This window comes from Limulus polyphemus, unplaced genomic scaffold, assembly GCF_000517525.1.
Source record: "Limulus polyphemus unplaced genomic scaffold, Limulus_polyphemus-2.1.2 Scaffold1303, whole genome shotgun sequence".
In the NCBI taxonomy this organism is placed as follows: domain Eukaryota; kingdom Metazoa; phylum Arthropoda; class Merostomata; order Xiphosura; family Limulidae; genus Limulus; species Limulus polyphemus.
This window is the reverse complement of record NW_013666913.1, coordinates 268,554-281,341: the sequence shown is the minus strand read 5'-3', so window position 1 is coordinate 281,341 and position 12,788 is coordinate 268,554. Positions and strand designations below refer to the sequence as shown.

Sequence of the window (12,788 nt, the reverse complement as noted above, 5' to 3'; positions counted from 1 at the left end):
TTAATTTTCTTTCTTTTTTTTTTTTACTTTTCGTTTGTTTGTTTGAAGTTAAACACAAAGCAACACAGTGGGCTACCTGTGCTCTACCACCCACGGGTATCGAAACCCGGTTTCTAGCGTTGTAAGTCCGCAGACATGCCGCTGTGTCACTGGGGGAAAACAAATTAACACCAAATTAACTACTTGGGGAGGGGGCGACATTTTGTTACAAATGTTCCTTTCTTGTTCAAATCTATTAAAATCGAGAGCCGGAATTTGTCATGTGTCCTGGGGTATATTAGCATAAAACAAACACAATTATTCTATCAGCTGCAGACTTCCTGTAGCGTAAAAATAATGAACTTTAGTAATTTTACATTAGTAATCTATTTTGTTTTTACGTTTTTCGATGAAAGCCATAATTATTCAACGGGAATGTATAACAAACACGATAAACTTGTACACATTTTTTTTTTTAATTTACTTTATTTCGTATACAAACTTTAATTAATTTTAAGCTTGGACGAACAAAAAAAAAGTTCAAAACACGCCAAAGTTTAAAATATCTTTTGATTAGTATCTTTATAGTCTAACGCACTTAATGTGACCTTCAATCGTCATAGAAATATATGAATACATTTCGTGATATTAGCCACAGTTCACTGAAGTGTAAACGATTATTTAAAGTTTATACTTGCTTATACTTCTTTTCTTTTTTTAAGGGAATAAAATTCACATTCGAGTTATTAATTCTGTTCGGTAAGTTTCGTACACTAGTGATTGTATGTGATTCATTACAGCAGCCACTGCTCCAGGCGTTTACAGGTGCTTGCGTCACGTGTCCTCATTCAGGCTAGCTAGACAGACGATACAGAAGTTTGATTTTAAAAGAGTAGTCTTGCTTCGAGTAACAAACAGAATTAGTGATTTGAGCATGAAGTGTTAAGTTCGCCGAATTGACATCTACTGTTAGATATCTCGGAGTAAGAAACGTCATGTTTCTCTGAAAGTTTTCAGTCTTTTATTTATAATCAATGGATTTCTGAACAATTTCGAAGTAAATTGTTAATTAGTTGGCGTAGAACCATCTGTAAACTTAATCTGTTGGTTAGTTTTGTTTAGTTCTTTAACACTTCAAGTGTGAGACAGAATCTTCGTCTACCAGCTTTACCTAGTTTATATTTAAAGCAATTGGGGGAAGAGAGGTTTTTTTTTAGGAAAATCATGCGATGCACGTGTTCTCGCTTACCACATATGACTAAGTGTGGCATCTTTCACGTATGCTGCTTGTTTCGAGAATACTGATACGTGTAAACTATGGTTCTGTTTACAAAAGTTGTACTGAAACTAATCTATGATCCGGTTTACTAAAGATGGATTGCTAACATTATTTGGTGCTAGATGGTTTTATTATATTTAATGTAGGATATATGTTACTGGTGGTATGTCAGAAATTACAATAAAAATAAAACTGCAAACTCAAGATTAGTTTGTAAGTACCCCCCACAGGGTACTTTGTGATATTTTGTACTTAATGTTTGTTTGTTTGTTTTTGAATTTCGCGCAAAGCTACACGAAGGCTATCTGCGCTAGCCGTCCCTAATTTAACAGTGCAAGACTAGAGGGAAGGCAGCTAGTCATCACCACCCACCGCCAACTCCTGGGCTACTCTTTTACCAACGAATAGTGGGATTGACCGTCACTATATAACGCCCCCACGGCTGAAAGGGCGAGCATGATTGGTGGGACGGGGATTCGAACCCACGACCCTCAGATTGCGAGTCGAGCGCCTTATCCACCTGGCCATGCCGGGCCTTTGGTGAAGTTGACCGTGTTCCTTCTAGTTATGATTCAACATTGTAAGGAATCAAAAAAATGAACGGGAGGTTTAACTCCCGTCGTAATAGAGGCATAGTGGGAATTTTCATCACCATCTAACGTACTGATGCACTGTATTTTTCTTCTAGTAAAATCAATATATTGGTCAGAAGTCGATTACCACTTATAATGATGTTAAATATATGTTTGAGAAAATACTTTCTGTTTTATGCGTGTTTCGCTATGGAACTCTGTATAACTTTCATTGGAATCCCCACCATCTTTTTTGTCTCGTGTAGTATCTTAAAAAGACACTCTCTAATGGTTACTTGTTTACAATGCTGAGATATTAATCATTTCTTGGTAAAATCGCGTCTTACTATGTTGTAGCTGCATTTATTTATTTGACTTTGCCAACGTTATCGGTTCCATTGTGTAGTGTTTGACTCAACTTCTAAACAAAACAGTTGTTATCATAGGATAAAGTCTCTGCCAGATATAAACTTCTCGACGCCAGGTCCTGGCACTTAGTGGAAAAAACCAACAACATACATTCTAATTTTTAGGTTTATGAACTTCATTCTTATAACTAGCTTCTTATGTTAAACCAACTCTTATAAATAAAATGATTAACTCTATGGGGGCTGACTTTACTAATGACTGTATGAATTAGGGACATGGCGGTGCTGTGAGGTTATAGGCTTAATAATATACAATTCCTTATGCAGTCAAGCGTAATGATTTACCTTCGAGACATCATATTAACGTCGATTGGAAGAGTTCGCAAAACTTCTGTGCAGTAACTGGATCTTATTAGTACGCAATAAAATAAAGGAAGTTTTCTTTGTTTTTATTTAATAATATACAATTCGGGTTACTTGTGGAAACTAAAATTATTAAAATAAGATGTAAAAATTGGTAACTATAATTTAAAGTAGTACTTAGTAAAAATTAATTTAAAATAATTAAAAACTCAGTTCAAATCAAGTTTTAAAGGATTACTGGGTGAAAGCTTTATGGGGAACACCCAGATTATTTGCTTGAATTTATTAAAAATCGTGACTGGCCGATGGACTTTATATATATAGTTTCTACTTGAGAAGATAAACGTGATAAAACCAGGATTGAGTTAAATTAAACGAGAAATGAATCGAGAAATTTGGATGGAAAGTCTGGACTGACCGAAGAAGCCGAAACCAGCGAACAAGACAAAGTTGCTTCGGAAGCTAAGATTGTTGTTGTTGTTTTAAGCACACAACTACATAATAGGCTAATCTCCGTTCTGTACACCCGCAGGGACTGAAACCAGGATTTTAGCGTTATAAGTCCGTAAACTTACCCCTGACCCACAGAGATATAGAAAATAATGAAACATTATTTAAGTAATCACAATAAGATTGGAAATAATCTGTAAACACCACTCGAGAACTTTTAAAATAGAAAACCAGTGGTGAGAGGAGGAGATTAAATAAACGAAAACATGAAGTTCGCTAGAACTTGGAAGTTATGCATGTGAAAACAAGGGCTAAGCGGAAGACAATAGTTACTAGAACGCAACTAAACTTTAAAAAAGAAAATATTATTGTCGAACTTATCGGAGAAATTTTATATTATCAGAAAATCGTGTTCGCATTTTTGCATCACTAAAATGTCAAAGACACAAACACATCTAGTTCACACCATAACAGTTGTTTTCAAGCAGTTTGCTTAGTGACCTAAGCACAGTAATGCTTAGTATGTAGGGATGAGCCAAGAAAAACATGACTGCTGCATTCAATCTATTACTCTATGATGTTTACATATAACGGCTAAAGTTGAGTTATAGCCTTAGTTGAGCTCTAATTGCTATTATCGAGTGTTTTAAAGTTTTTGCAGTGGCTTTAGTACGACAGAAAATCATTTTAAGAGCACTTGGGAACAAGCTATCACTAAGCACGGTATGTAGGGATGGGCCGAGAACAAAATTACCGCCGTGTTCAATCTGTTGCTCTATGATGCTTACAAATAACTGATAAAGTTGGGCAATAGCCTTATTTGAGCACCAATTTCTCGTTATCGAATGTTTCCCAGCTTGTTTAACTGTAATATTATTCTGTTCTTTTACAACATGTATTTTTGTGGGGAAATAATAAATAGGAAAACTACTACTTAGCAGAGAGTTCAGTTTATATATGCATGTATTATTTACATGTTACATAAATAACAGCTTCATTTCTGATCGCTAGATGGCAGTACAAATTGTTATTATATAACGACCGTTTGTGACTATATTGCACAAACATGATATCTGCCAAAACAATTTCAGTAAAGATAAATAAATAAATAATAATCTGAATTTATATTCAAGATATTAAGGAGATAAAATATTTATGCAACTGACAGATCTGTGTACATGATATTGATGTCTGAGTTTAAAAACACCAGTTCTTTAATTATCAAAACAATACATTATATAGCAATCTATTTTTTTCAAATTTACAGTGGGACCGAGCGTGGTAGCTGTGTGTGTATATGTTGTATCATACTTCATGGCCTGGGAGATGTATGATGCCCTTTTTATTAATCAAAATGATCCTAGCATGTGGTGGAGTCAATTGTATGTACATGCAGCAAGTTAGGCATTAAGTTGGGAGGCGTGGGTTCTGTAAATATCCCCTTAACGTTGTTCCAGCACCCCGGGGTACTTGTACCGTCCTGGAGGAATCATTTCAGCTTCACTTATCCCCAGTGTAATCCACAATTAGAGAAATTGATATGATATTAACAATATATATTACCATTGAATTATAAAAATAAAATTTATGTTCACTTATCAACCTACTTCAATGAAATTGTTTTTAAAAAAGGGGGAAACAACTAATAAAAATATGCAAAAATTAAGTATGATGTAGGGATGGCAATGCCAAAAAGTACAGAAACAGGGTAGGGTTGAATACACAAAACCATACAAAAATCCCTACATAGTAGCCAGTAAGTACTGAGTCAATCTTACAAGCTTATGGTTATTATTATTAAAGTTAAAGCTTAAAGTTATTATTATTATTACTTGTTATAAATGACTTCTAAAACCACTGCTGTATTTGTCGTACTGCAACCGGCCTGAATAGTCCTGTTATTGGTCGAAAAGCCTCGTCGGCACTGAGTTTAGCAGGTATATAGTATGGTTGACATACTATTATATACTCTACTTTCGCATGAGGGTTCTTATTTATAGTTATCATTGTATCTAAGCTTACATCTACTTATTTCACTATCTTCCACAAAATTAATATTCGTGGTTGAAATGAGAACATCCACTTCTTCAATAGCAGTTTTAAACTGATACTACTGATAGTATGAACTTGGATCTTTGCCCTGACGCCTAAATTAATCACAATAAAAAATATAATTCTTATTTGAACATGTTAAGTCTTGTTAATTTGTCCCAGATCTGTTGACTTCACTTACCGACCACATGTTTCGAATTTCTATCTTGCTAATTTGCAGTGACTAATATGTAAAATAACTAATTTCCGGCTAAACTAGTAAGGTGGCTGAATCAAAATTAATCCCCGATCTGTTCTTGATACCAATTATGTAACTTCGTGTAAACTCTCAAGACAAACAATCTTGTTCATTCGTGCATAGAAAGACTATCGATGACTGGCTTTCACGATCACGTATAGCTTCGTTAGAAATTATAACAAGGCTAATGTAAATGTTGTTTATTTCCGTAACAAATCGTTTACTATGTTATTTCAGAAACTAGGATTATTTTTTTATGGTCGCGAAGATTGAATAATCAGCTGCTAACTCTATATTTTGGTACCTGGTGGTTAGGGTACTCCACTTACTATCTGAGGGTCGCGAGTACGAATCCCCGTCGCCGAATATACTCGTCCTATATGGTTGCCAACTGGTCCAGCAACCCAAATGTAAAAATTCTCGGTTTACAAAATATCGACCCATCCCAATTAGTTCGAATTTAGGTTGTAATATTAAAAAAAAAAAAAAAAATACCGGCCGACCCCAAACCATTTCAGAGAATTAAAGTCACAAAGAAAAAAGAAACGATCTTGTATACCCAAATGGTGAGTTTAAGGGTTTATAACGCTAAACCTTGGTTTCGATACTCGCGGTGGACACAGCACAGACACCCCATTGTGTATCTTTGAACTTAACTCCAAGCAACCAAAAAAATAGCACGATACCAGTGTCCCCAAGTGTCACAGAATTGTATACAAGCTTGTGTGTAGCACACCATAACCCTATCCCTTTGAAAGTCGTAGGCCTTGTAACAGCAGAAGTAACGATAGATGCTATCACTGTTCTTCGGTTTCCTTTTGAAACATTTTTAGTTATTGGTTTTCTTTAACAGTGAATAAACTATCAAGCAATATTCATACACTAAAATGTTCTCATCGCACAGATTGTGAACGTAACACCTGCATGAACCGCGAGGACTTCTCTCAGTTTTAAGACAAGCTTACACGCTTTTTTTTTGTGGATGTTTCACCACCTGTTGCTTTACACGTACCATGTGTACCATCTCACGCTGTAACAAATGTTACCAGGACTATGAACTTCGCTTACGTGTACGTGCCATTTGTTCATTTCCATTTCTAAGAAACGTTGCAGTTATTTTCTGCGTTCTTCTTTCAAGCAAATATTTCAAAACACTTGCACTTATAGATTAACAAATTTTAGGTATGTTTTTTTGAAGTACTTTAACTATAATTTTAAGAATTGAAATATTCTTTCTAAAAAAAAGTTTCCTAGTGGCTCAGCGATAACTCTGGAGGCTTATAACGCTAAAAACCGAGTTTTAATACCCGTTGTGAGCACAGCACAGATAACCCATTGTGTAGCTTTGTGTTTAATAACAAACAAACAAAAAATCTTTATAGAAGTCGGACAGTCACTTATAAAGTACAGCATTTTCTTACGATAAACAGTTTTATGAAATATGTAATTCGTTTGAACAAAAAATAAATTTCCTGTCAGATACCGTATTCAAAATGATTTAACATAAGATAACCCTGACAAATCCATTAAAGTTTTATTTTATTTGTAATAAATAATACAAATCTGTTACCAAATTATTGATTTTTTTAGCTTCAATTTTGTTTTTTTTTTTACCATAAATTCACGCATCATTCTTTCAGATTAACGTTAGACCCGGACTCTTATAAGGGGGAGGGGAGTGATCCATTGTCATTAACTAGAACTTCCTGGAATAATAAGTTTTGAAAGCAAATTACGATCGAAACAAAACATTCCATTCAATCCCGTCTGCAAATAGACTACAGACATAAAGTAATTATGAGGGTAGATATGTGGAGGGCTGTTTTATAGTTATTAACAAATGGGTGTAACCAATCGCAAGGGTGCGCAACGAGCGAGTTCAGACAGCTGTTCTATCATGACTTTGTCATAAGCATCTGAGCTAGGACTAAACCATTTATCTGTGAGTGTGTTGTTTCCGTTTTAGGCAAGGATGTGAAATGTTTCTTTTCGTGGTATAGTTGCCAACATTTATTTATTCTTGTAGTTCCGGTAAGTAGGCTTACTTTTTTTTATACATTTTTGTTGCTATAATTTTAAACAAAAGTGTTCAGTAAGATGTCATATGAACTGAAGATACAGAGTCAAAATTATAGACACTGTGATATTATAGCGATATTGTGATCATACTACAAGTTCCAGCAGGGATGTTTCGTCATTGAATTAACATTGTAAAACAACTATTAATTATATTTATATATAATGACTAATTATAGAATTTTAACACTTCTGAAAAAATATTCTAATTACATAAAATAAAATATAAGGTAAATAAATGACGGAGAATATTTTTCAAGATTGAAAAACCATTGACAATGTTTGTTTTCCATATCTTCAAATAAACTAAGTTTTCCTCTAGATCAACTAAAGAACTGTTTTAAACCTTTAAATAGCACTAGCAGTGTTGACAATTCAAAACTTCAAACGTTTAATGCTACAAGTAAACGACCTTATAACACCAAAATCTTGTTTTTATTTAATTAGACACTCAACGTTTCGTTTTACAGCTTCTTCAGGAGCGTGCACTAAAAAGCGAGTAAAACACAAACCGAAACTGCCCGTAAAAAGCATCAAAGGTGTTAAAAGCTTTTTTTACTATGAATGTAGCCGTATGATGACAAGTCACTTACTCACTGTGCAAAATAACTTGAGTCCTCATAACTACATCATTAATAATATTAGATTTTGCTGTGGTAAAAATATAAATTAGTGTTCCCGATGTGGGTCTTGTAAATATTCGTTCACGAGAAGTCTGGAAACCGGGCGTGATCTAATGGTTAGTGTGCCCGACTGTGAATCGGAGAGTAAATGGTTCGTGCCTCGTTGCCGTGGTGCGTTTTGAGAATGACGTTCAAATCTCATTATTCAAATAGAGTAGCCCAAGAGTTGGTGATGGGTCCTACTGTTGAGTAGCCGCCTTTCCTCTAATCTATTAGTTCAAAGTTATGGACAGCTGAATTTTCAACAATTTCTGTTTGTGACACACAAACTTCTTTTATTTTTAAATTTCAGTCTCATCAGAAAGCATTATTTTACGAATTAATTCTAGCATTCCATTTTGACGGACAGTGAGTCTTTTTAACACTTGTTTACAATGTTTTTTTGTTCCGAAAATAAATCACAACTTATGTGCCATAAACCAAAATCTTTGAAAGGAACTGCAGATGGTCGTATTAAAATATAGCAGATAACCAAGTGTTCTCAACCTTTCTATGCCACGTATCCCTTGTTGGACCTTCGACCCAGGGGCGTACCCCTGCCACGCGTAGTTAGTTTAGTAAAAATAGCACGTGTTGGCATGGCATGGCCAGGTGGTTAGGTAGTTCGACTCGCAATCTGCGGGTCGCAGGTTTGAATCCCCGTCCCACCAAACATGCTCGCTCTTTCAGCCGTGGGGGCGTTATAATGAGTTGGCCAATCCCACTATTCGTTGGTAAAAGATTAGCCCAACAGTTGGCGATGGGTGATGATGACTAGCTGCCTTCCTTCTAGGCTTTCACTGCTAAATTAGGGACGGCTGGGGCAGATAGCCTCCGTATAGCTTTGCGCGAAAATCAAAACAAACAACAGCATGCGAAATTTGAGTGCCGGCTATATTGGAATATGTTGGTAACTCACCGAGACTGCCTTCTAACCATGAGGCGTAGGATTTATTTTATTTTAAATGTTTATCAAAGTTTCTCGTAACACAGGTTGGAAAACACCGAGACAACATTATCAGCGCTCATTCATCAAAATGTCGCCTCAATAGACTAATTGTTATGTGAAGTTATGTTACATTTTTATAACATTCTGTTAACAAGGACTTCTTTTGCTTTCAGTTCTATCATTATTATATTGGAAGTTAAAATTAGTGTTGAGTTTCGAATATAATGAAAATTTGTAAAATCACATCTAAACTGAAAAAGCCGACGAGTGAAAGAAGACTTGTGGACCTTTTCTAGCTAGCAAGGTAGTTTCACTTAAAACATTTAAAGTTAAATACTACGTTATAATAATATTACTATTTCATTGTTGTCTCTTTGCATTTTCTTCGCTAAACTGATAGTTTTTCATGGAACCGTAAACATTTCTCTGAAGAATTTTTATTATATATTTTTTCCTTTTCTCCCAGCTAACTAGTCGAGTTCACAGTAAATATGGCATCCACGGTTGAACGATTGTGACAATACTATACATAGAATTGCATCCTAACGGAAACGGCTGCATAGGACGGATGTGTAATTACTGACTATCAGGTTTAAACACGCAGTGATCTGACAGTCGCATTCAACCAGGACATTGTCGCCTGACACACAAAGACGAGGATGTCGGGGTGAGCGACCAGTTCTAATGGTTTCTTCCTGATGAACGTGAGGCTTGGATGTAAAACTTTCTTTATGGTGAACTTGTAGTTTAGATTCGCGTTTACATGGTGTGGGAGCTTTTGAGTATCGTGCTGACTAATCTATTAAAATGTACCACTGGCATGTACTGAAAATCCTGTTAGGTTTTTGTTTTATCAGCAGACGTTAAATGCGATATTTATTCTCTCAGCGCATGACACGAGAACCTGTGGGATTATTTTAGCAATACCGAAGAAACAAACATTTCATGACCTTCGCATATAATGTGGACATGTATATATTAGAGATACTGAGCAAAGGGACATAAATCTTGTATGCACCTTGGACATGCTTACTTAGACGTGTTGTGGGGGAGAAACAAATATTGCGTTAAATCTTGCGTGTAAAGGGAACATCCACTAATTATACTATCATTCCTGTAAAAAATAGAAATAGATTTAGTTTTGGGCGACGGATGTATAAGGGAACATCCACTAATTATACTATCATTCCTGTAAGAAATAGAAATAGGTTTAGTTTTGGGCGACGGAAGTAAGTACTACCTTTCTCTGTACGATAGCTGCAACTTACGAGCTCGAGCAACGCTTAACGACCTAAGAATACTTAGGGCTTCAGTTTATACGAGTTTTTTTTTTTTTAAAAAAAGCTATTACTGCACCGCGAGTTGTTTTCCGCCGTTTGTCGTTATAAGTAATTAGTTTTACGTTTTTCCTAAAAAAAATTATTAAATCACTATTACTCAGATATGGTAAATATACATGTTAAGCCGTCAAATGTGTTAGAAGTAGTATTTTTTTGTCAATTAGTGTACACCAGGGTTTCCCAAGGTGGTCGATGAAATTTTACAGGGGTAAATAAAGATCTAGGGGTTGATAGGGGGGTCGAAAATGGCTCCTAAGCTAAGGTTGGCCTATGCAACTAACCGCCCTAAGCCTATTAGCAACAGCAAGCGAATGACATTCGTTTCTTTTCTCGAATCTTCCACAGTGTATACATTCACACAGTAATAAAAAACAAAAAACAAATTCAAAAAATATATTTGAATATAATTACTTGTTTTATTTTATACATTTTAAAAATATTAATTTAGGGGTCAATGACAGTTTTATGAGTTCATCAAGGGGTCGACAACTCGGAAAGGTTTGGGAAACCCTGGTGTGCAAACCTTCACTTTATTGAAACATGTAATTGGAAATCGATATTGTTTATTTAAGTATCGTTTCGAATATTCCAGAAGCAGAAGCTTCTTGAGATTATCACATTATCTTTTGACTGGGTCATTCAGGTTATTTGAAATGTTTTATTGGATGTTGCAGTGAAAGCTGCTTATTACATACCGTGTATTTCTCTACCTTTTGACCAGTAATTCGGCAAGCAAAAACTAATAATAATTATAATAATGGACATCTTCTCTAACTTAATTCGGCAAACTTGGAAAACATTGAATCACAAATATATATTTATATAACAACGAAAGCAACCCTAAGTAATGGTATCTTTAGCTTATGTTTGTAACGTTTCGAACAGTATAAGATTATGAAAACTGTGTTCATTTCTATCACATACCCATAGGACAATCGATAAAATGGAAAATGGACTCGGTAAAGAACCATGAATTTAGTTTGGTTTCATACTGTTCTAACGAATTCTTTCGTTGGGCGGGTTTTTTAAATTATTTGGTGAAAATAATGCGAAGTCCACGTAACGATAATTAATTAGTTCATTTCTTCTTTAACGTTTGCTTCATATCACTATCACTTTTGTACAGTTGTAGGCCCTATTTAACAAATAATGTTTTCAGTTTCAACATAAATTTACTCGCTAATGGCACTACGAGTAACGTACAAATCCATATATACTTGTACAACTTGACGGCTAGTCGATTGACTAACTGAATATACGCGATAACTAACACTGATCTGAATACGTAACTAACTTCTCAATCACTGAACGAACTCAAATTGACTCAATGCTTCACTGACTCTCGTATTTATAATGAATCCTTGTTTCTAGATATTTTGTGAAGTCTCTCGATTATTAACACTCACGAACATTCTAGGACTACTTTTGTAAACTTTTTAAATCTAAGCTATGAACATTTTAGCAGCTCCAATTAGCAAAGAACTAAATTATAACATAAAAAAACATAGCTTAGAACAGCACATGTAACATATGAAAGCCAGGTACACTAGCACGAAAAGACTGCCTTCATTAAATGTATTGTTTTTCTAAGCCAAAGGTGGAAAATTCCCAAAGTGCATTCTTCCCCCATAAAATAATATTGCCCCTATGAGTTATCCGTTCTCGGGTACCGGAAACAAGTTTCTCGTAGTTCGTTCTTCCGTCATTCAATCGTTTTATCTTGGTCAGAAATTGATCAAAACAAATACTAGGTATTCGAGGACTCTGTTAAGCATAGTTCATGTTTTGTGTGTGTGTGTGTGAAAATCTAGGTGATTGGATCAGAGTTAACAACGAGAGCGATGTCTGTGAAAAACGTAAATTGTTAGTTTTTTATTGAACCTATAAATACGCAGCAAATATAACTAGCTTTCGATATGATAATAATAATAATAATGCTTGACGTTTTTGGTCAGTGTTTGTAAATATAATTTCCAGAAAAAAGTGATAGCACGAAGCAGTCAGATTTAAACGGGGTTTGAAAGAAGCAAAATTCTGTTAACCACCTTATGTTAACCTGTAGCTCAACAATACCTTTATCTTGCCATGGAAAGCGCCAAACTCATTCTTCCAGATACCCGCATACTTATAAGCAAGCAGTGAAAACGTTTCCGCGCAAGACAGATTGAAAGACTTCTACTGGTGTTCAGTGGTCGAATGAAAAGTATTGATGGAATTCAGGCTGCTTTGGCTCGACACACTAGTTCATTTCACACTCAGCCATTTACTTCAACAAAAATCTGTTCTGGTTGTCAACTTATCGTCATAACGGATAAAGTTGACAACCAGGATCGATAAAGGTATAGCGATATTTAATTCATTATTGTTTTACAGTTTTGATTTAATCGCCTATAAATAATCAATGTTAGCAATAGTTTATAAGCCGTTTATATATATATATATATATATATATAATAATAG

General features: G+C 35.0%; 1 protein-coding gene across 2 annotated transcripts in view; it reads left to right on the top strand.

The window, feature by feature from the left end:
* LOC111086662 overlaps positions 1–12,788 on the top strand; it is a 44,413-nt gene that overhangs the window by 5,511 nt on the left and 26,114 nt on the right. The window contains exon 1 of one of the 2 annotated variants that reach the window (XM_022390428.1): positions 7,256–7,332. The exons of the other annotated variant lie outside the window; for it this stretch is intronic. The gene's annotated coding sequence lies outside the window, so the exon portion shown is untranslated. Of the gene's footprint in view, positions 1–7,255; positions 7,333–12,788 lie in introns of those variants that run through there. 2 annotated transcript variants of the gene reach the window in all.